General features: G+C 36.6%; 1 protein-coding gene across 1 annotated transcript in view; it reads right to left on the bottom strand.

The window, feature by feature from the left end:
* The window catches only part of LOC140138140 (galanin receptor type 1-like), a 257448-nt gene extending 234435 nt beyond the window's left edge, over positions 1–23013 (bottom strand). Inside the window, exon 1 of the mRNA XM_072160066.1 lies at positions 22918–23013. The gene's annotated coding sequence lies outside the window, so the exon portion shown is untranslated. The remainder of the gene's footprint in view (positions 1–22917) is intronic.
* Positions 23014–23839: the final 826 nt, after the last annotated feature.

Genomic DNA, 23839 nt, shown 5'->3' with positions numbered 1-23839 from the left:
ATGCACTACCCAGCCGAAATACAATCCAGCAACTAGTGCTGAAATTCCTATCAACTGGATCTGTTCATGATCTACTTAGGGCAGGACGTGGAAGAACAGGAAGATCGGCTACAAACATTGATGTCATACGAAGAGCGGTGGCGAAAAGCCCAAGGCGATCAATATGTCGATTTTCAATGGAGAACAACGTACAGCGTACAACTGTTCATCGAATCCTCAGAAAAGATCTTAAGCAGTTTCCATATAAAACCCAGATAAAACAGAAAATGAAGATTACGCATTGAAAATAAACAAACAAACAAACAATCAAACAAACAAAGCCAAATTAAACAAAACAGATTTTAAAATGATAACACGTTATATTGTGTTCACGTCTCAAATGACGAGACTTATTTTGCGTTTATAAAAGTGGGTTTTACGGTAAGGTAGATATCCATTAATTTCATGCCAAAGGGTCATGACCACATAGGCATGTTTGGTATCATAACATTTCTAAAAGAATTATCTACATACTGTGCAATTTTTGTAACAACACTATTAACCCAACGCAAGTTATGGCAAATTCACAATGTTAAGGGACTTTTGGGACACCCGGTACCTTTAATAAGCAGTTTCAAAATCAAACAAGTCAATCTGGATTTAAAAGCGTGGTTTAGAAGGCCAAATAATCCTAGTATTATTTCACTCTGAAGAATAGACAAATATATTCATATGAATATCGCATGCAGGAGGATGGATTGAACCTATATGACTTCCGATATACAGGGTGTCCCAGAATGATTTATACCGTGTATAAACTAAATATCAAAAATATATAGTCAACAGTGTATCTAATTTAAATAAGTGCAATACAGTGACACAATGCAGTGGTCGGCAAAATGATCCAAACACTTCATTGATAAATGGGAGTAACACTAACGGCTAATTCAGGGAGATTTCTAACTAACCTGAATAACATTGTTTATGTTGTTTTTGATCGTGTTTTCCCCTCTAAATCTTAACATCTGCTTTTATGCAGGATCTTCATACTTTACCTTAAACACAAATCATCTCATGATCAAGGCTGTACATCAGGTATCAATTCCCGCCAGTACCGTCAGTAAAAATTATGCGAATCCTATGAATTAGTGTAACATCTCTAGTGATTCACGCATATCGTCCAATAGTGCATACATTTTCCTAGAAAGCTTCTCCTGAAAGAATTATTGTTTCGTATGAAATACACAATATGATGTAGCTTATTATATTATCTGACACAATTTGAGTGAATTTGAAGCGAGGATGAACTATATTATGTCAAGTATTCCATATTGGCATAGCAATCACTGCACTTCTCATAAAAGGTTTCCTCTTTAATTAAATTTGGAGTACGATCTCCTGAATTGTTATAGTGCTCATGGCGATGAATACCGATGTGTCGTGCTAACGAACACCGTGTAATCGACTTTGTCATGTTACTGGGTTATTTCTTGACATTTCAAATTTGTATTGTGAGTATTAACCTTTAATGCGACCTAAACCTATATACTTGTTGTCAGGTTGAGATTCAATGAAACACATTGTAGTAAAATAAGATTTTTCTTGAGTATCAAACAAGCAGCAGCACAAAACATATTTGGCACAATTTCTTTCCACAAACTTACTTAAGGCTAGTCAGAGAGCAGCATGACTAGCAAAGTTTGTGATCAAATATTGAGACAAATAAAGCTAATACAAAGAGGAATGGTATGAGTTCTATAAAGGAGACATCAAGGCTTGATAATGTACTACATTAATCTACTCGGGAGGGAAAACGCCCACAACTGTAGTTGTGAATATATTATTGGCAGTAACTCAATAACCACGAGACCTAAATACAGCCTGTCTCAAAAACAATTTTGCAAGTGGGAGCGCCCCGCCATTTTTGACATGATGCTTACATCAACGTCAAGGGCGCAGTCTTGGCTCTCAAATACCGTTTGTTCTGTTCAATTTGCTTGTTTCAATTTCGAGATAAGTTTATCAACGAAAAGGGAAATTCACAATTGTGCCACTTTTACTAGGGAAGAGAGCTGTACATGTAAGTCAATGACAGCTGATGATGATGATGCGTCTAATGCACTCCCCCTGCGGAGCTCGTGCATTAGATGCATCAACATCAGCGCGCGTGCATTATTTTGTCTACATAATTTATCTTCCAACAACCCAGCAAACACAAAAACGTTTTAAAAACGTTTTAAATAAGTTCTATTTTGGCTTTTGGTTTGGTTTAGGTAAAAACGTTTTAATAACATTAAAATGTCGGGTTATATAAAGGTCATGATGACGTTTTAAAACGTTTTGTATGAAAACACACTACAACAATATTTTTAAATGTTTTCAAAAAATGTTATTGTAAACTATTTTTGCAAACATTTTTGCCAAATATTGTGTCAATACTTAAATAACATTATGTTAAAATATTTGAACCCAGCAAACACAGAAATGTTCTTAAAATGTTTTTTTCAAAACCTTTTAATAACATTTAAATGTCGGGTTATATAAAGGTCATGAAAACATTTTTAAAACGTTATTGAAAATATTTTGGGCAAACATTTTTCGCAAAATATTTTTTCAACCCCAAAATAATATTCTGTTTAGAATGTTTTGTATCAAGTTTTCAAGAATGTTTTTGGAATGTTATTAAAACGTTTTTATACCCTTTATATAACCCGACATTTAAACGTTTTCTGTAAAACATTTTTGTTTGCTGAGCAGTAGATTATCAAAAATGTTTTTAAGGTTATGAAAACGTTTTATACTCTTTATATACCCTTTATATAACCCGACATTTAAACGTTTTCTGACAACCTTTTATAACCTTTTGCGAATGATGTCGAAAACGTTTTGTGTTTGCTGGGAAGTAATACGCAATCATTAACCTATAAGTGTGGAATATTTGTTTGTCTTTTAACATGTCGTAAGTGACTATGAGAACAGTATTTACCATGACAAAATCATTGACATGCACATGTAATTGTACAACAGAATGTGAAATATTTATTTATCTTTTAATCTGTCTTCAGTGGAAAAATAGAATCATTATTCCTGCATCATGATAAAACAGTAAAAACAGTAAAAAAAAGTTTTGTATTGTGTAATTGATGCATTCTTTTGATTTCACGACGGAACTCTTGATAAACTTGATGATATCAGTCAGTATCACTGATTTACAATAAAGCCATATTCCCTAGTAAAAGTGGCACAATTGTGATTTTACTCTTTCGTCGTTAACTAAACATATCTCGAGATTAAAAAAGGCAAATTGAACAGAAAAACGGCATTTGAGAGCCATAGAAATTTTCTTTGCTATTCTACATGAACAGTCATAGAATTCTACATGAGCAAATACATTTCCAAATGTCCATATGAAGACTGTAGTGGAAGAAGTGGTTAAGTGCCAAAATACTAGTTCTGAGAAAATGGGGTCTTAAGTTTTGAGTTTTGACATTTATCTGCAGATCACAAACTTTATTATTTTGGACTAAAACTTGCAGGAGTAATTTTATTTTCAATATTATTCTTTTACAGCTATAAATTAATACATTGTTACTTATTGATTTTCTTTAATCAATAATCGATATCTTGCACTTGAGTCTTTTTTCCACTACAATCATTGGTCAGATTGAAACAAATTGATTTTTCTCAAAATTGAATGGCAATATAAGTTAGATGTATATATTTTTGGAATGCCCATATCAAAAGGAACAATTTGATGTATCATTTGTCTAAATCGGATGTTGCTAAAATTTGACCTCGTTTGACCTTTGGTTGACCTTGACCGTATTATCTCCTCAACTAAATGTTGTAGATATAACAAACCATATATTTTTGTAATCCTTGTGACCCAACGAGCAATTTGACACTAATTTGAAAGTGATCAGACAAATTTGAAAATTTGACCCCAGATAACCCCTCACGTGACCCCTATGTCTGAGGGGTCATATCGGCCAAAATTTTGAGAAAAAATTGTTAAAACTCAAACACTTCAAAAAATTCAATAACTCATTTTCGCCAAAATGGCACTTGAGCACATTATCCACTGCGGTCTTCATTATATACCCTATATCAACACGAAAGTCTCCTCCAGAGACAAATCACGCTCATACTATTCCCTAGTGTGTCAAATTTATTTGTCTCAAAATTTGAGTGCAAACAACGCCACGTCATACTGCTCTTCGACTCTCCTTAAACATGTTACAAATGTCAACCACCGTGCATGTTGAGTTGGGGTGAAATGGAAATATTAAATACTAATGCACATGGTGAAATTTCGAGGTAAATGTACGTTCAAAGTCATCATAAAAGGTGATATTAATATTAATAAGCATTTTAAACAGTGATGCTACAATGTAAAAGTTCTAATACACCCGCAGCATATTTATAATATCTATAAGTTATGAAATGTATCAAGTATTCAATAAATGCATTAATACAGAACGAGGAAAACAAATGAGTGGAAGATGGTGACGGAATAGGACCGTTTCTGTTAATATCGTTAAAGGAACTCCCAGAAATAACCCCGGGGAAATAACATATAGCAAGTAATATCCATTTCTTTATTGCAGATTATTTCGTTTGAAGTAGCACTTGTGCAGTGATCACACTAGTAATCAGTTCTGCCTACATTTGTATTTAAATTTCTAAAATCCAGTTTGATGATTTAAACTGATTGGCTGCTTAGATTATTATTTGTCATCCTATTGGCTACCTGTGCAAGTTACGCGTTACGCGTGCATTGGATTCCATCTAAATGGTATGGAAATCATATTTAGCATTTCGTTTTTAAGAATAAAATAATATGATATTTAGTGTATTAGTGTTGGGCCAGATTTATAATAAAATAGTGTAGTAGCGCTGTTTAACCCAGCAGCAGTTTTTAGAGCAAAATATAAATCAAAGTTGTTGTCACTGCTATTTTCACCTTTAAGCCATAAAAACCAATCTTTAGTGCAGAATTATTGTTCACAAAGGTTATGAAAATAGAATGTTTAGATGTTATTAATGTTTAGAAGACATAGTTTTCTACTTCACGCGGTCCCTGAAGCTGTAACATAGACTCGTTTATAAATACATGAATTATAACTCAAAACTCTTGATCAATAATAATAACTAAAAAGTGGTATTTCACATTGTATTGTAACACAACCTACGCTTTCCTTTAAGTGATGTCTTTTTGTCTTGTGTATTCTCATGGCAAGTTACCAGATATACCACTGTCTAACCCTAGCTTTAACCCTTGGTAGGGCCGTACCTCATGAGAGCGCTGTGATATCTAGTGTTATCAAGAATAACAGTTTTTCTGCCGTCGTGGGCTAGTATCTGCCTGAATTGACTTCGAAACATCACATAATGCTGCGGGGGAATTAACATGTTTTAAAGCAGCGACGATGAGCTACGATGCACAGCAGCTGTGCGTGTTAACTCATATTGGAGACTATGAAATGATGGTTATCAATACACTTACATGTATTGCTGTGATGTTGAATATCATGCCAGGTATAATTTCAATAAACCAGGTGTAGTGCCACATCTTCCATAGCAGGGGCGGGAAAGTGGTGGCTTTTCTGTAGTCAAGTAATAATGTGTTTTTCAGCATGCCACGCTTGCATGGAAGGACTAGTGGTGTACCATTTACAAGAATCGTACATATTGAAATATGCAAAAATATAAAACCCCATTGGTTTAAGAGATGGTATGTCTTCAAACTTACAATATCAAACATCGTCCCTACACACAGAAAAATCGGACCTTCATTATGTAAAAAAATACCAAGTATAATGATGTTGTGTATAATTTCGACAATTTTTTACACAGGTTAAGTAAAATTTCATCAAAATGTTTTACCAGTTGTTATGTAATTTTAAAATGCACCTATTAGAAAGGCAAAACATACATTGGCCAGATATTTTGCCGAGTTTATGTAGTTTTTACCTATTTCAGGTAAGAATATAGCGCCGACCGAAAGCAATCATGGCGGACACGACGTGTATATGTGATCGTGTTGCGCATGCCTCCTGAAACATCATTCAAATAGGTAGGTTTCGAAGTTGGAACCAAACTGGAGATTCGTTCGATAAGCTCATGTATGGATATCTTTGAGACATTAAAAATGGCTATTTATGGGTTCATTTACTAGATTTATCAACATTTGAATTGACATTGCAGCGTACGTATTGCCGCGATCATGATTACGTGCTACGACATTCATTACATTACGATACTGTACGTACTGTATACTGCGCACGGACACTGCGTGTATACATGGTATAGCAATGTGTGTGTTGAGATAGATAGCGATGTAATACGGTGTAGACGTGATAATGCATTGAAATGACTTTGGTAGGTAGTCCTACAGTACCAAATATGGGAATTAGGCTTGAAGCATTTCAGTAGCTTAGTGTATTATTATAGCATTGTATCGTACATGTAATACATGCGAGAGAGAAATGCTTTACAAATTACATTGAACATTCACTAGATAGCGGGTTGAACTGATAAAAAGGAAAACAAAAACAAAATAAAATATTTCATGCATGAAATTGTATTGTTGAACGAATCTGACAGTTGACCAAGATCTGATGACTTCAAATCTATCATGAATTATGTTTCAGCATAAAATAAAACAGAAAGAAAGAAAGAAAGCCCCAATCCTACCTAATAATGAAGTATTTTTTTGCTTAACTGGTATGTTTTTTTACAAATTCAAGGTTGTGTGAAAAATCATATGCTACATAAATGTTATGTTATCTAACAAACGGTTAGTTGGGAGAACACTACTGGACAGAGATGACAATCTAGTTACCTCTGAGGATGATAAAGAACAAGAGAGAAGCCATATCAAATCTACGCTGAAGGCTAACGGATAATATCAGACTTGGATGCTCAAAACACCAAAGAACAAGAAAAGGAAATATCTCAAAGACACTACAGGCCAATTGAGAAATATCAATACCGCCTTACATATGTCAAGGGAAAAGCTAATAAAACATCTTCCGTGATCACGGGGTTAACGCATACCGGTTAAGCGTGTTAATACAATAAGGTCTTTTCTAGTCCATCCCAAGGATAGAACCCCGGACTCTAACAAATGTGGTGTTATATATAAAAGCAGTTGCTCGGAGTGCATAGACACGTATGTTGGTGAGACGACAAGAGCACTCGCCACTAGGTTCAAGGAACATACTAGAGCCACAGCCCCGCTGACACTAATTGGTGAACATATGTTGTACATCTAATCACACACATGACATCATTTGGACTATGTAGAAGTTACCGGCAGGGAGGATAACCTTTGAAACCGAAAATTCAGAAAAGCCTTAGAGATCAAGACCCAAAGACCCAAACTCAACACGGATTCCGGATATGACCTGCCCGCCATCTATGACGATTTGCAGTCACTTGTGACCGGAGGAATGTAATAACTGCGAGGGCTGAAAGACGCATTGACACCGGAGTCGATAGATTCAACGATTATCATACATTACTTCAAATATTCATATGATATAGGCTAAATAACAGTGTAGAAGCGGATTCATTGAATAGTAACAGCAGTGTGAAATCGCAGGCTCTTGTGGAAATTCTCAATAGCATAGTCATTAGAATATAACGTGCTGCCACCCATACCCATATTCTGGTTAGTAAACTGTAGTATCGGGAGGCAAAGTTTCATACAATGTTTGTACAATGCCTGGACATACTACATTTAGAATAAGTTAGATACGAATTCAGTGGCGTAGAAGATTTACCATTTGGTCCAATACAATTCCGTAATATCCATTTCGTCGACATCCATTTCGTCTAAACTAATTAGGTCTATAGCCATTACGTCCAATAATCATTTCGTCATGAAACAAATAGACAAAATGGGATGTTATTTAGCAATTAGACCATAAAGACCTAACCGTTTTTACACGAAACTGTTATTTGACTAAATGTTTTATTTCAAAAATATTAGATGTAGCCTAGTGGTTATTAGACTATTATGGTTTTTAGACCAGGGACAAACAGTATAAGACTAGATGGGCATTGGGCTATTAGACTAGGCGACAATTAGCCTTTCTGGCAATAGACGAAATGGATGTACACTAAATGGATATTAGACGGAATGGTATTAGACCAAATGGTAATAGACCGCACAATGGGTTTACGCGTACTGGGACAAAATAAACACACATGATTTTGGCGATCCCATGATGCAAGGAAAAATTTGTTATCTTTACTCGGTATTATAAATATAGGCACTAGAAATGTAAACATAGTAGTGATCTGATTTCTAGTTACCATATGTCCCGGAATAAAAAAAAATGACTACAAACGTTGGGTCTTTGGTAGGCACTTTGTTCAGGAACTTTAACAAACTAACCGCAAAAACCAAGCCTAACCTCTGCGCCAACACAAAGAGTTGCTAATTACACCAATATTTGTTTACGCTATTATTAATTTAATGATTCAGATTCTGGATCTATTACCTACAATGTAAATCAGCTATAAATGCAATACCGTAGTACAAGTAGTCCACTTGAAAGCTAGAAAAAAATAGTAAGACAGAGGGAGTACGATCACCCTAATAAACAAACTGCCTAAGTCATTATTACATGTTTCTCATTTACAATTTTGATTTTCTGAGTAATAAACCCATAATTAATCAAATTTCCAGCCGCATTCTTCATTAACTTGTGGAATACATCAAAAGAGATTAATGGCTATATGGGCGCAAACCTGTCAGCAGTGTACACAAGGCCGGATTTACCTTTTTGTGGGCCCTGGGTCAGGTCAAAATTTGGAGGCCCCCAACCGCACCGTGAGGAAGGCATGTGCACTCAAGTGGCCAAGTTTACTGAGTTCGCGCGCGAACTAGACACAATGCAAACAAACATAAATAGTGTAATCTCCAGATCAAAATAATAATCTCACTTCTTTTTACTTGTTCATATAATCCGTGAATAAATATTTGTGTTATCCGTTCTATTCTAAACTGATTGCTTTTCAACATCACAACATGAATGTGTATGTGTTCTTCAATTTGATAAATTCATATGCTATGTGTTTTCAATGACAAATCATCTCTGCGAGAAAATGAACATTCACGCAAATTTGAAACCACATTTTTACCAGATCAATAGTGAACGAAAGGTTGCATGCCAGTTTCAGTTTGATAATAACTGGTTCACTAATTCATAACTCATAAACTGATATGGCCCACATACATTCCTACAAAAATATCTAAATGCAACACAAATTTCTTTTTTATCTATCATTTGAAATATCAGCATCCCATTTCTATACAATCTATGCCTCGAATGGATATTGCCTTAAGGCTGAGTGCTTGAAAGAGCCTTATTTCTCTCTTGAAGTATTCCTTGCAGTCTCATAGCCTACTTCACTATTGTCTAATGCGCTCGACAGAGAGTTACTACTACTTCGTGCAAACCATTCCGGATTGTCGGTTCTGTCACAACACATAAGTCTATCTTTAGAACCACCGGACTGAAATTAAGGATGCTGGTACTCACTTTAGAGATAATATAATGAAAACTTTACAGATGGTAATAAAATTGTAAATTATTGTTAAATTTGTGGAAATCTTTAATTTATTTCATCTGTTGACTGCGCCCCTAAGCGCGTGCATAGAAGGTAAATTAAATATTGAAATATTGGGTACATTTCCACAGCTGGCATATGCTTCATATTGTATCCAAAGTATAACAGAACAAACTAAGCCAAAGGCTTTATAAAATATATTTTTGTCAAAATGGGTGATCCGCGATAGAGATTGTGGCATGCTTATTGATGACAACAAGGGTTTCCCTCCGAATGATAAATTACAGAACCAAATGATTTCATGGGGTTTTACATTTAAGAAAGATATATGTGGAAGAGTGGTTTGTTTGTTTGTTTGTTTGTTTGTCACTGAACCAGGAACGTGTTAACTCTTTTTGAGCTTACGGTCTAGTTTCCACTTTTCCTTCTTCTTCTCCTTCTTTTTTAGTTTTGTTTAGCTCTTCAGAAATCAAAAATCAATAATCCAGAGATTCTTATTAACACTACTTGAAAACTGGAGAAGCTACCGTCTACTTGAATCACCGGTCCCCCAACAATGCAGATTTAACGTCAAACGGCTACGTAAAAGACTAAAAGTCTTCAATTCTCTCTCTCATCAAGGTAAGGGTAAAGGTAATGTTATCCACAACAAAAGAAAGCCACATGATCAAAGCCAGAACCTAGACTATAAAAGACAACTGTATCAACTTTTCCATTTTACCAGAATTAATAATACTATAATATTTCTCACGTAATATCCTTTGTTGAAATACTATAGCAATAGAAAATCTATCTCTATTACAATTTCGTTCTCTGGCAATTATTTCCGGAGTATTGCATTTCAAACAGTACATAGCTAAGACCTAGTTAGATGTCCTATTGAGTGCTTTTATATTCTTATGTAATAAGACCTATTAAACTTGATTCGTGACCGATTTAGGGCAGGGATATATTTACTGTTATTCTATGCTTTAATAGATTCAATATTAACACAAAAAACATATCACGTACACCACATCATGAACTAAATGTTAACTGTTTTGATAATCTCTCTAGGATGATATAAACTTGCGTATATGCATGGCATAATGTATTACGGAAATTAAAGGTAACAATTGAACATTTCTAAGCAGTCGAATGCACCCTAATGCAAGTTTAAACCCGGTTTTAAATCTTCCTATGCGTGTGGGAGAAAACCGGATACTAAAATACAACAAGTGCAAGACGGTAGACTCTTTCTTTCTCGAATACACCAGGAAGTGAACATGCGTTTTTAATAACCTAACCGATTTTGCGGCATATATAACTGACGTGTTTCCTATCAAAACATTACTGATCTTATTATCAGACAATTTGATTAGAAACGAAAATATGCATGGATATGCTATTGTCTGTGTAGGTTACTCTTTTATGGATGACAATGAAATTAAATTAACATTGTCATAATATTTTATTTTTCCAAAAGTTTAAACTGACTTTCAGCACAAAAATTCACTAACCTTGAATTTTCGATGTGTGACACACATCTTCATCAGAAGAAGTCCTAAGATGTTGTGATGGACTTGCCCTTTTGTTGATCATTGGCAACTTTTGGTCTAATGAGGGCGTTGTATAAGGTTGGCAATTCCAGTCCTTGATCGCGATTTAGTTCTGGCGATTTCTTCTTGATCTGGAGGGCCTCCCGCACTAAACGGGGGTACTCTCTATCATCCTTGGCTAACACCTTTGTGGATTCCCAGTCGATGTTGTGGTGAGACTCTGTTTTGTGCTCTGCAACAGCAGAGGGTTTGCGGCTGGGGGCAGTTGACTTGTGCTCCTTCAGTCTATCTCCGAGTTGTCTACCTGTCTGGCCGATGTATGAACTTGTACATTCGCCGCAGGGTATCTCGTAGACCACACCTGATTTTTTCTCAGTTGGAGTGGGATCCTTAGGTGCGACTAATAGTTTTCTCAGCGTACTGTGCGGTCTGAAGCTTGTAGCAACACCGTAGGATTTGAAAATACGCTGGAGCTTCTGTGACAACCCCTCTATAAAGGGTAGGGTGATGTAGGTCGACGATTTCTTTCCCTCTACTTGGTTGGCATTATGCACATATCAAATGCAACCCCGGCCCCTGGGGACCCGGGGATGGCCGGGTCGTGGGCTGTGGATTTTGGGTTTAAAAGTTCAAGTCCCGGGTAAACACCTGGCCAGTCCCGGACCCACCCGGGCAAAACTCTCAGCCACTCCCCGGCCCCCCGGGGCGAAAATCCGATGCAAACCGATGCGAACCCCGGGTATTCCTCGGCCCAAGTTCCCGGCCCTGAGCATCGGATATAGGTCTGGATCTTAACATGGTTTTATTATCGCGACAATCTTGTCATGCGGGCTCAAAACTCGGCAGGTAGCCTATGTCTTCAATGGACTGCGGAGCTCTGGACATGCTGGGTGGATTAAAATGCTTCAAATATAGGCCTATATGTGTGTTCCATTGCAAATACTCACCTTGTTGCGGAACATCAAAAAACGATAAACGAATTTAGGCTACCTAGATTCTCGTCACTAGCGCAGAGCAGCGTAATTCTTTTCTTTCCTTCCTATATGTATAGGTCTAGGCCTACTTGTTTTATTGTTTGAGTATCAACGCACGGGCCTCGACGTGCACAGTTTACATAGCATGGAATCAAACAATTTGATATACCCCTCTATTTTGCCACAGTTTTGGGGTACATTTCAGTGATTTTGGTGTATCATTGGGTGGGTTTTCAGTGGACACTAATGAACCCAACTGGATGCCCATTTAAGACTAAAATGTTGCTGAGTATGTAAGGAACTGAGAAAGGCAAATAATATAGGCTGAGAGCATTAATGGTTTAGCAAAAACGCTGCTTAATCCGACGCGGCGTAAGTCCGATTATGAACACACGTAAAGTAAATTAGAAGGAAACTAGATCCATGTTTCAGATTCGGACTTGAGTGTTTTTCATATTCGAACTATATTGAAGTGTGTCTCACATTCAAATGTCAGACTGCTATAGGCCTACTGTTTCCACTTTCGAATAACGTCTATTATGTCTAGCGACCCTTTTTTTCGGACGAGCACACCGGTCGAAGGAATTTTACGTTGCATAGTCGGACCCCAGTCACCCGACGTTCCCACTTTGCACAAACATTTTAAGCACATATTATAGGCCTTTTTGATGTCAATCCAAAATGCAACTTCAATGATAATGAGGCTATTCTGTAAAGGCTCATAGTCATACCCCATCCAAATAGGCCTACCTTGTTTAAAATCAAATGACCATCTATCAAACTTTTGTTATTAATATTTTGTTTCACGATGTTGCCATTTGGGATATTATTTAAAACATCCTTTCAACGATTTTTGATTAATGATGTTGTTAAACGCGCCAACATGAAAATATATTAGTTTTGAAAATCTGTATATTAACACAAGACATTGAATTCAATTTTTATATCATACACCTTTAATTATTTTTATAAGAAGAAAAATACAGCTCGAGAATTTATAAAGTACATGTACATTACCTGTAGTATAGTCTTCTGTTAAGTATTATGGCCATGTAGCAGTCGATCGCAGATGTCACAAAAGTATCATGGATTCTTTTATTATCACGGTCAGTTTTGTTTTTGAGTGTAGGCCTAATAATTTAAAACTTTACCATCGACGGGTGGTTAAAACTTTAAAACAATAACATAAAAAAATAAAAACCAATACATAAATAAGCGTATAGCACGGGCTCTCGTTTGCACGTGCATGTCAAGAAGCCAGTGTGGTCTGGTTAAACATGATAACTTTAGAGCCCCGTTAAATAGCAGATACATGGCCTACTGCAAAATTTGGAAACAGCCAAGATTTTGTTTTTGGAATGGATTTACATGAACACTAACATTAATGTGGCGACTCAGTGGATTATTAATATACATCCACGGCTCAAGTCCGGCCAAGTGATAGGATTCCCCAGCCCATAAATGCGGGCATCCTTAATAGCAAACCTCGGCCATGTTCACAGCCCATTTTACTGGTTGGAAAACCCCGGGTAAGTTACGACATAATCCCGGCCCTCCCCGGGTAAAGTCCCAGCCCAATTTCCCGGGGTTTTGGCCGACGTCAAGTCTTATACCAGTCCCGGCCAACACCCGGCTCCCCAGGACACATTTTGAGTCAAATCCCGGGTCACATGGGGTCAAGTCCTGGACCATCCCCGGGTCCCCAGGGGCCGGGGCTGCATTTGATATGTGCATTAGTAGGAGGGTCAGGAGTGTTCTTACTTTTGTCCTTAGCTTTGGCTAAACCGAAAGTCCAATTGTGGTAACCACAACGTCCTAACGCGGACTTGATATGTTCAACTTCCTTCACCCTTTCCTCGGGGTCTGTCACCGCTATTTCAGCTCTGTGAAATAATGTCCTGATGACACTTAATTTGTGAGCGATGGGATGGTGTGAATCAAAATGGAGGTATTGATCCGTATGTGTAGGTTTTCTGTAGATGGAGATGCTCACGGATCCGTCGGCGTTTCGCAAGACTTTGGTGTCCAAAAATGCAAGGCATCCGTCCACTTCCGGTTCGCTGGTGAATTTGATATGCGAATTCTGACTGTTGATATGTTCGGTGAAAATTTTCACATCAGTTTCGCGAATGATAACGTAAGTATCGTCCACATAACGAAGCCACACGGAAGGTTTGACAGGTGAATTGCGTAAAGCGGTGATCTCAAAATGTTCCATGTACAGGTTTGCGATAACCGGACTGACCGGGCTGCCCATAGCACAACCCCCACATTGTTGATAAAATTGTCCTCGGAAGAAAGAAGAAATCGCCAGAACTAAATCGCGATCAAGGACTGGAATTGCCAACCTTATACAACGCCCTCATTAGACCAAAAGTTGCCAATGATCAACAAAAGGGCAAGTCCATCACAACATCTTAGGACTTCTTCTGATGAAGATGTGTGTCACACATCGAAAATTCAAGGTTAGTGAATTTTTGTGCTGAAAGTCAGTTTAAACTTTTGGAAATTGTTTATTACCAGCACGTATGAACTTACATTCATAATATTTTAGTTCTTGGTTCTTTTAAAAGTATTTTGTATAAGATGACATTGGAAGTCACTCAGGTTCATTATACAGGATGTATCAACAGTTTAATAAATGCCACTAGATTAAAAAGTACCAGGTATTTGGTCACCATGCCTTAGTTAATAGCTGCATGAACATTTTGTCCTCCACAACTGTAAAATAACTGTCGTGTGACCATCAATAAAGACTCAGTGGCTATTTTTCTGAACCGATTACTAATGTCGTTGCGTGAATCTTTACAGGGGGCACGAGATGGTGCTCTTCCACACAGAAGGATAACTGTGGCGGTACGAATTGCACAATTGTTTGGCAATAGTTTTGCTTTGAAAAGCAGGTGGAATGGTCATTAGATATCCTGATCTCACACCACTGGATTTCTTCTTGTCATGCTTGTGGGGCTATTTAAAATCCAAAGTTTTCACAAATACCCTTGAATACCTTGATGAACTACAGTCACAGACCTCTCATTAGACACACAGAGGAATGATAACCATGTGGGATACTAAGACTGTCAATTGCTGAAAAGAAACAGGTAAAACGGGTGATATTCACGTTGTCTTGATTTTAATTGACTTTGCGTAAATGCATTTTTACTGGCCTCACGAAAATAGCCACTAGATCATTTTAATGGTTACACGCCAGTAATTGTAGAATTGTGGTAGAAGGCTTATGTTTTAGTGTTAGTGTGAAAATTAGGGAATGGATTAGGATGTATAACTATGTTATAATAACCCTGCGGACTACTGCGAACTATCCACCTTTAAACACAGAAAACAGCACATTCCGAAGAATAGACAGGAAATAGTGTTTTGAGCAGATAAAGCTTACACTGTGTAAGTTGGTCTGGGCGGACATTTTATAAATGAATTAAGAAGAGCAAGAGCAACGACACCACTTGCATTACATTCCAGATGTTAAATCTACATCATATGCAAAATTTGAGGAAAAATGAACGAGTCCGTTTTATTTTAGGGCCATTTTTCTATAACTGGTCTTTCCATGTAGCCCTACAGGAAGAGTGCCCGTTGAGGGCGCTATAACCCACATTTTAGGAACAAACATGTGATTTAAGAAAAACTGACATGTGCTAATTTTCTAAAATTTTCAGAGTATGTAGTATGAACATGTAGAAATATAATCAAGTAGTTGCCCTACCTGCTCTTCTCCGAAAAAATAAAATGTCCTATACCTCAATGATAATGAAACTAAGTGCACAATAATTAACAGTCTGCTCAGAACACCTACTTCAGTTTGTGATGAAAAATTAATGCATTAGAGTCACGCGGTAGCCGTGACCAGCAAGTTTTTAAAAAAAAAGACTGTTAAAGAAGACTAATAAGATGCTCCCGCGAGACTATATTTACACCTAACATTAAAACACTTGACTTCTATTGTTCTATGATATTTTTCGCTGGGTACAAAGTGTATCTAAAGCCATGTTTAATGTTATTTAGAATCCCAAATGTAATATCTTGACAACTCATTAATTCAAAAAGGGACACCAATCCTACAGTCAACCATTGTTTAATAATAAACAAACACTTTTGCTTCATTTCACCCGGTATTTCATAGCGAAAATTAGTGGCAAATAATGCTGATCCATAATTTTTGGACAAGGCTACAGCACTAGCGGGCAATCACCTACACACTACTTTTTCAGATTTACTTCCAATTATACCCTAGCAGTTTCTGAGATACCCTACATAAAAATTCTGAGCCCCATTCGCCAAAAAATCAAGTTTTTCACAATTCTTTTGTTCAATCCGGACGATGCACCCATTCATATAATAAATAATGTACTTCGACACAGCAATTTATATCAGAGTCCCGTAGCTCAATGGTTTCGGCGTTCGACTCCGGTTCCGGGGATCCGAGTTCGAAACCCGATGACCAACTGTTTTTTTCAATATTGTATTAAACAATAATTTTATTGTTATTAATCAAGGATAACACAATTTTAATCATCCAGTGCTATTGTGATATTATTTTTTTTATCAAAGCAAGATTCTCAGGTTTATTATTTATTATATTAAGGGCCTATTTAAAAAAAAACACCTATAGTGCAGCCGCTAGCAGAACAAATAATAAAAGAAATCTCTTTATTACTTTCTTTATTTATTTAAATCTGAACAACACAACAATCTGAATAACACAAGAAACTAGATCAGGTTACCAATATTTTCTCATTTAAATAAAGTTCTGTCCTACCTCGGGGCGATTCGCATGATAATAGGACAATAAAACATGTAATATGTATGAATGGTTGTTGAATCGATCTAGAGACCTGTCCCTCTGTCATCTTCAGCTATCGTAGAACTGTATTCCTACATGACTGTCATTTCAATTGTTATACCGTTCCGGTTGGTTTGTTCATGGAGGTATATAAATAAATGGAGAATGATCGCCAGAATTCTAATCTCCTAAGTAGAGATTATCCCGTTACCTCTATTCAATGAGTCACCAAACTTGAATTGACCAGCCACTTCAGCCAAGCTATTGATCTCCACGATGGTTATGAGCCTCTACCATGGTTCATTGATTGTCACTCCCAAAATTTCCTCATAGGAATTGACCCTACATTGACCCGTACCGGAAGCCTTGTAAAAGAGACTGTATAATGACGTCAGCTAGTCAATTAGCTAGTTCAAAGTCACCAGTTTTGATAGCTTATAGTTTCAATGTATGATCGTGCGAAAACCCGAAGAAATTCGGATGTTCTGTTCTCAAGTTATGAAACTGTTTTCTACACTAGTTGTGCCGTAACTTGACAAATATACTTAGTTTTCATGTTCATATATTAAGCTTTTAAGGGGTCTGAGGGAGTTCAAATATAGTGCAAATGAAAGCAAAACGTTTTTACCTTCCGATTGTGAAAAAAAATTATGTTGGGCCAATTTGGGCCATTTGAGTTACGAGCGAGCAAAATTTACCGGAAGTACTTAGGAATTCAAGCAAAAGTGATGATCAGACAATCTTTTCTAGAGAGAAATTGATATACGGAATGTATAGGCCCTATACATACTTTGTTTAAACAGTTTCTCATAGTTTAGTGTATGATAACCGTGATTTTGGTTGAAGCTTCGGGTCAAATTGATTGAGTGCCATGACGGATATGTCATGTTATTGTTTTTAATTTTAATTCTGTATTGTCATGAAATCGTATAGGCCGCCTAAATCATCATCATTAAACTTCTCATTGTATAATAAATAATTATCAGTATTTAGGCCTAAATGATTATTAATATTATTAGGAGGCTATCATTTTCTTTGGAGGAGGGGTTCCAAATATACGGGGGGTCATAACTTTAAAGAAAAAAAAAGTCATAGGCCTAATTCAATTTTTCATGACCAAAATGTAGGGAGTCACAAGATGACAACAGATAAGGTGTTTCTTTTTTCAAAAAGACTGATTTCTTGATCCAATTTAAGCACTCAATTTTTGGCGAAAATGAGATTTTGATAGGCCTATAAAAATGTTATGAAACATGAGCACTTTCCAATAAGTATAAACTTCATTTTACCCCATTGAAATCAATGGCCAGTGAAACAGACTTCACAATGTAATCAGCTTAGCATAATCAATATAAACCTGAAATTGCCTATTCAACAATAATTGGTCATAACCAACGTAGTACAAAAGAGGCTTGGCTGGATCATTCTCCATTTATTTATATACCTCCATGGTTTGTTGCATAAAAAATGTGAAAAATTGTTCCACTAATATGGAAGGCCAGCAGGGACAAAAACGTATCCAAAAAGAGACAACCACATATGGAAGGCCATTAAAGTCATACGTAAAGACAAATTAGCAAAGCGGCAAAAATCCACAAAGGCCTATTGAAAGGAGGGAATGTCCCCACCACAGACACACAGACCAACTTGGCACAGCCTATAGGAATGTGTAACAAGATTTTCCACAGGGCTGCAAAGAACCACAAGCCGCGAAATTTTGATAGCCAACAAGCTTAAGCTATTTAATTAACCCTCGATAGAGAGCAGGGCTTGAAGAATGAGGGAAATTAAAATCACAAACCGCGAAAGACCGCCAACAACCGCCGCTCAATAGGGATGTCAAACTAGATTGCCCCACATGGTTACAAAGAACCACAAACCGCGAATTTTGGATATCCACCTAAATTGCCCCGCAGGGCTACAAAGAAGTATGGTTATCCAACAAGCTTAAACTATAAATTAACCCCCGATAGAGGGTAGGGCTTGAAGAATGAGGGAAATTAAAACCGCAAATCGCGAAAGACCGCCAACAACCGCGGCTCAATAGGGATGTCAAACTATATTACCCCGCAGGGCTACAAAGAACCACAAACCGCGAAATATGGATATCCAACCAGTTTAAAAGACAAAATAGCCACCGATAGAGACCAGGGCCTGAACAAGTAGAGAAATTAAAACCACAAACCGCGAAAGAACGCCAAAAACCGCCGCTCACTAGGGATATCCAACTAGATTGGCCCGCAGGGCTACAAAGAACCACAAATCGCGAAATTTGGATATCCAACAAATTAAAACCACAAACTGCGAAAGACAACCAACAACCGCCGCTCAATAGAGACATTCAGCTATATTGCCCCGCAGGGCTTCAAAACCACACACTGTGAAGTACTTTATCCAACAAGCTTAAACTATAAATTAACCCCCGATAGAGGGTAGGGCATAAAGAATGAGGGAAATCAAAACCACAAACCGCGAAAGACCGCCAACAACCGCCGCTTAATAGGGAAATCCAACTAGATCTATAAATCTAAATAACTATCAACTGCGAAATTTGGATATCCAACTAGATTGCCCGCAGGGCTACAAAGAACCACACACCGCGAAGTATAGTTATCCAACAAGCTTAAACTATAAATTAACCCCCGATAGAGGGTATGAAGAATGAGGGAAATTAAAACTACAAACCGCGAAAGACCGCCAACAACCGCCGCTTAATATGGAAATCCAACTAGATTGCCCCGCAGGGCTACAAAGAACTATCAACCGCGAAATTTGGATATCCAACTAGATTGCCCCGCAGGGCTTCAAAGAACCAAACACCGCGAAGTATAGTTATCCAACGAGCTTAAATTATAAATTAACCCCCGATAGAGGGTAGGGCATGAAGAATGAGGGAAATTAAAACTACAAACAGCGAAAGACCGCCAACAACCGCCGCTTAATAGGGAAATCCAACTAGATTGCCCCGCAGGGCTAAAAAGAACTATCAACCGCGAAATTTGGATATCCAACTAGAATGCCCCACAGGGCTACAAAAACCACAATCATTAAAACATAATTATCTTGCTAAGTTGTGGCACTTAGACGCTTCCGTAGTATAAGCCTTGCTACATAGTTTCAATTTGAAGTAAATCGGACTGACTCTGTGTCTCGCTGGCATCGTCAAAATTGGGTATGTGTTGTTCATATTTACATTTTCTTAGTTGTCTTGAATAATTAAAGTATATTAAAATGTATATGTATCCCTATTAACATTACAGTCACGCGGTAGCAGTGACCAGCAAGTTTTCAAAATAATCGGCTGATGAAGTTTTATTAAATTATTTACTCTCATAAATCAAGGATAACATAATTTCAAACATCTATTTTTCGTTTTATTCGTTTTATGGCTACATTCATAAAAAAAGAAAATCCACCAAAAAACGTTGACAACGTAAAGAAAGCAGCAAGTTTAAAAGCCCCCACCTCGGCTCACTTTTTGAAACTTTGTCCCATTTTGAATATCAACAGCAAATCGGTGTTTTTAACGTTTAAACAATAACATCATTGCCATTAACATGCCTACTTGTTATTCGTTTAATTCAATCATTGGTCATGAACTTAATAATTATTATAAAACAAAACATATATAGGATATTGGCCAAAAACAACATAATAACCTTTCTGATCGTTCCAGAATGCTAACAACTTTATATCGCATCGGCACATTAAAGATACATAACACTTCTGGAAATGTTTTAAGTTGATAATTATGACAAAGATTAAATCAGTATCTTTTACAAATGGGACCAAGTTTCAAAAAGTGAGCCGAGGTGGGGGCTTTTTAAACTTGCTGCTTTCTTTACGTTGTCAACGTTTTTTGGTGGATTTTATTTACATGTATGATTCACCTTTATAACAAAATTAATAAATATTTCTCAATATTATATTGTTAAATTAAGTAAACGTCCTTTTATAGTGTTATTCTGTACGTGTATAATAAAGAAAATAAACGTTCCAAGAGGTAGCAAGACACCTATAGGATTTTTTTACGCGAATTTGATATTAATCAGACAGCATCTTAAAATTTTGTGACATTTTGTAATAATAAAAATAGGAACAGCGTGCAGTGAAAAATTTTAATAAAGGAAACAGGAAGCTTTAAATTGGTGGATATCACAAGGAGCTATAAAAGTAGACCTTGGTCAAATTATGGGATACACTGATCAAACACTATACAGACTTGACATTTATATGGAATATTTTTCGCAAAATTCCAAGACTGGTCTGGATGGGTCTACGTAAACCGCGCGAGCTAAATATGTGTCGGGAGATGGTATAAAATATTTTTTGACAGGAAATGTGCTTTACGTTAGTTTACATTATGGCACTCATAATGTAGTGAATTAGCTATTGTATGCATCATTTTTATAACTTGGTAAACCACTGATGTGAAAGTGATCCAATATAACACATTTTACGGTTAAAATATCATGATTAATTTATTCTCAGGCGGCATGATTGTTTGCACGTTCTTGCGACTCACAATACAATGCGCCGCCAGCGGTCGCTCTTATCAGTCCAATATTTCACCTCCAGGATCGACATCTCCGTTTTTTTAAAACTACCATAGGATTTTTACGCGAGTGTGATATAAATAATGTTGAAAAAAATCTCCACAAAGGTTTACGTGTGATCAATAGATCTACTGTAATTGTAAATAATGCTGTTTCAGTGTACATTCGCGTGTAAGATCATTATTGTAATTGACATATAGACACACAATGACATTGCTGTATTGTATTTGTATTACGCGGGCTTTAATGTCGACTTTTGCCCATAATTCACAGCGTATCGTATCGTATAGCGAATCGACTTAATTTTTATTAACCTTCATATTCACATATTTACTTATAGTCTTTGGAATAACATAGAAGTTTCTCCTACGAGCGGCGATCTGAATATATTGATATCAGATAACTAAAAACTTTGTTTTCTTTTGCTGCAACTAATGTCATGATGTTAAGACTTTTGAACAGGAAAAATAAAGTAGCCTTCAATACCGTGGGTGCACACGCAGTGCTACCATACGGTGACAGTTTTTGATTTACTCGGAGTGTACACTCTTTAAAATGCATGTTTATTTTTCAAATAATTGTAAGATTTACATCTGTCATTAGAATAAAGGTTAACTCGCCCCTTTTGTGCACTAGTTAATGATAAATGTCTCTATTGATAACACTGCTCAAAGAATAACAATAGCACGTGATTTTGTAATGTCTGGATGCATCACCGTAATAACGAATGTGTTATAGAATTCATACAAAGTACTTGTTATAATATTTATATACCACGAATAGTTACTGGTTATGACAATGTAGAACAGCTACAGATGACAGGTTAGAATGTCGACAATCACATCAACATCTTTCCTCGGAGCTTATTAATTGAACGCCTGACGTGTTCCATGCCTTCTGGTAAAGTTAAAACCGGATTGAATACATAAACAGAGTCAGAAAGATTTGGAAATAACAGTTTGCTAAATGTGTTTTCTTCATTATGGTATATATAAATATTAACGATGTTTTGCTGGATTTGTTGCTAAAGGGTTTGTTTAATTTTGTTTGTTAGTTGGGATCACACCCACACCCCTACACACAATTAGATATACAAATATCGAAAGTTCAATATGCTAAAATGTTAATTTGATCGATTCTTCGATCACTCTTTAGAGTGAGCCTATAAAGATGTCTTACACATCTGTAATTTATTTGTGTTATAAATTTAAACTAAGATGCTGTCATACATGTGCCTCTATGCTTGAAGATGTAAAAATTCAATTTATTGATGCGAAAAATACGATTTAAAAAATACCTAAATACATAATATACGACGTTGAGAGAAATGGCGCATACAAAAGCCCCTCAGATTTTACATCATAATGATATACCCTATGAACACCCCTTTCCATGCCTAGCCATTAATGACATCCTCTTGTGTGCTATTGTGTGTGATTGTGTAGGTCATGCAAGTAAAACACCGCTAATAGAAAGATGTTACTTACCACTTAGAGCTAGGAAGTATCTCTTAGCAAAATTAATCTCCAATCCTGATATGAACAAATCATGACACAACATCGATCGTATTGTCTATTGCTCTTGGCAGACACGATTTAAAAACACAAAGTTTAACTTGACGGATATTTAGAAGAGCTCCCCAAACGCGATATTCTTACTATTGATCCTACTTTGCGGCGTGATGTACTAGTACCAAAAGTCAGAAGCAGTATTAGTGAACAATATGTTCAAGATTGGTGGGCATTTTGCTATACAATTTGTTGATTGCAGACGAACTATACTACGCGCTCTGTTTACAATTTGGGGATGTTTGATGGTATCAGCTCTGAAAGAGTGACGATTACCGTATTTGCCGGAAGCCCTGGCCTTAACCCGTTCCGACAAAGACGGTCACCTCTCTACTGCTAAACGTATCAATCCTACACATTTCAACCATCCAACATTCCATTTAAAACCGGTTCCTTGAAATGACATATAAACCCATTTTAAGTATTATAGTTTCTGTAATGGTGATACTGTGTTCCTCTGATTTAATACTCGGGCCTTCCCACCGAATTTGTTTTCGCTGCCCAGAAAAAAATAATCTAGAGATTTGTGCTAACACTACTATAACATTTGATAAATAGTTCCCCAACTATGAAGATTTCACGTCTAACTGTTGCATAAGAAACTAAAGCAAAATCTAAAATAATTTTCTCATGCTACAGAGTGTTGATAACATCTGCTGTCTAAAGCTAAATGACAAACCTCTTACCTAACCAAAACCAGAACTAAGAGCCAAGAAGGCTTACGATTTCTGCTTTTCCAGTTAACCAGTTTAATAACACAATTTGACAGGTTTACAGTAAAACACAATATAAATTAATTAAATCCTCTTTTTGCTGGTAATAGGTGATCTCTCTATTACAA

The sequence above is a fragment of the Amphiura filiformis genome, chromosome 17 (assembly GCF_039555335.1).
Source record: "Amphiura filiformis chromosome 17, Afil_fr2py, whole genome shotgun sequence".
NCBI classification, from domain to species: Eukaryota; Metazoa; Echinodermata; class Ophiuroidea; order Amphilepidida; family Amphiuridae; genus Amphiura; species Amphiura filiformis.
This window is presented reverse-complemented; position numbering and strand designations above follow the sequence as displayed.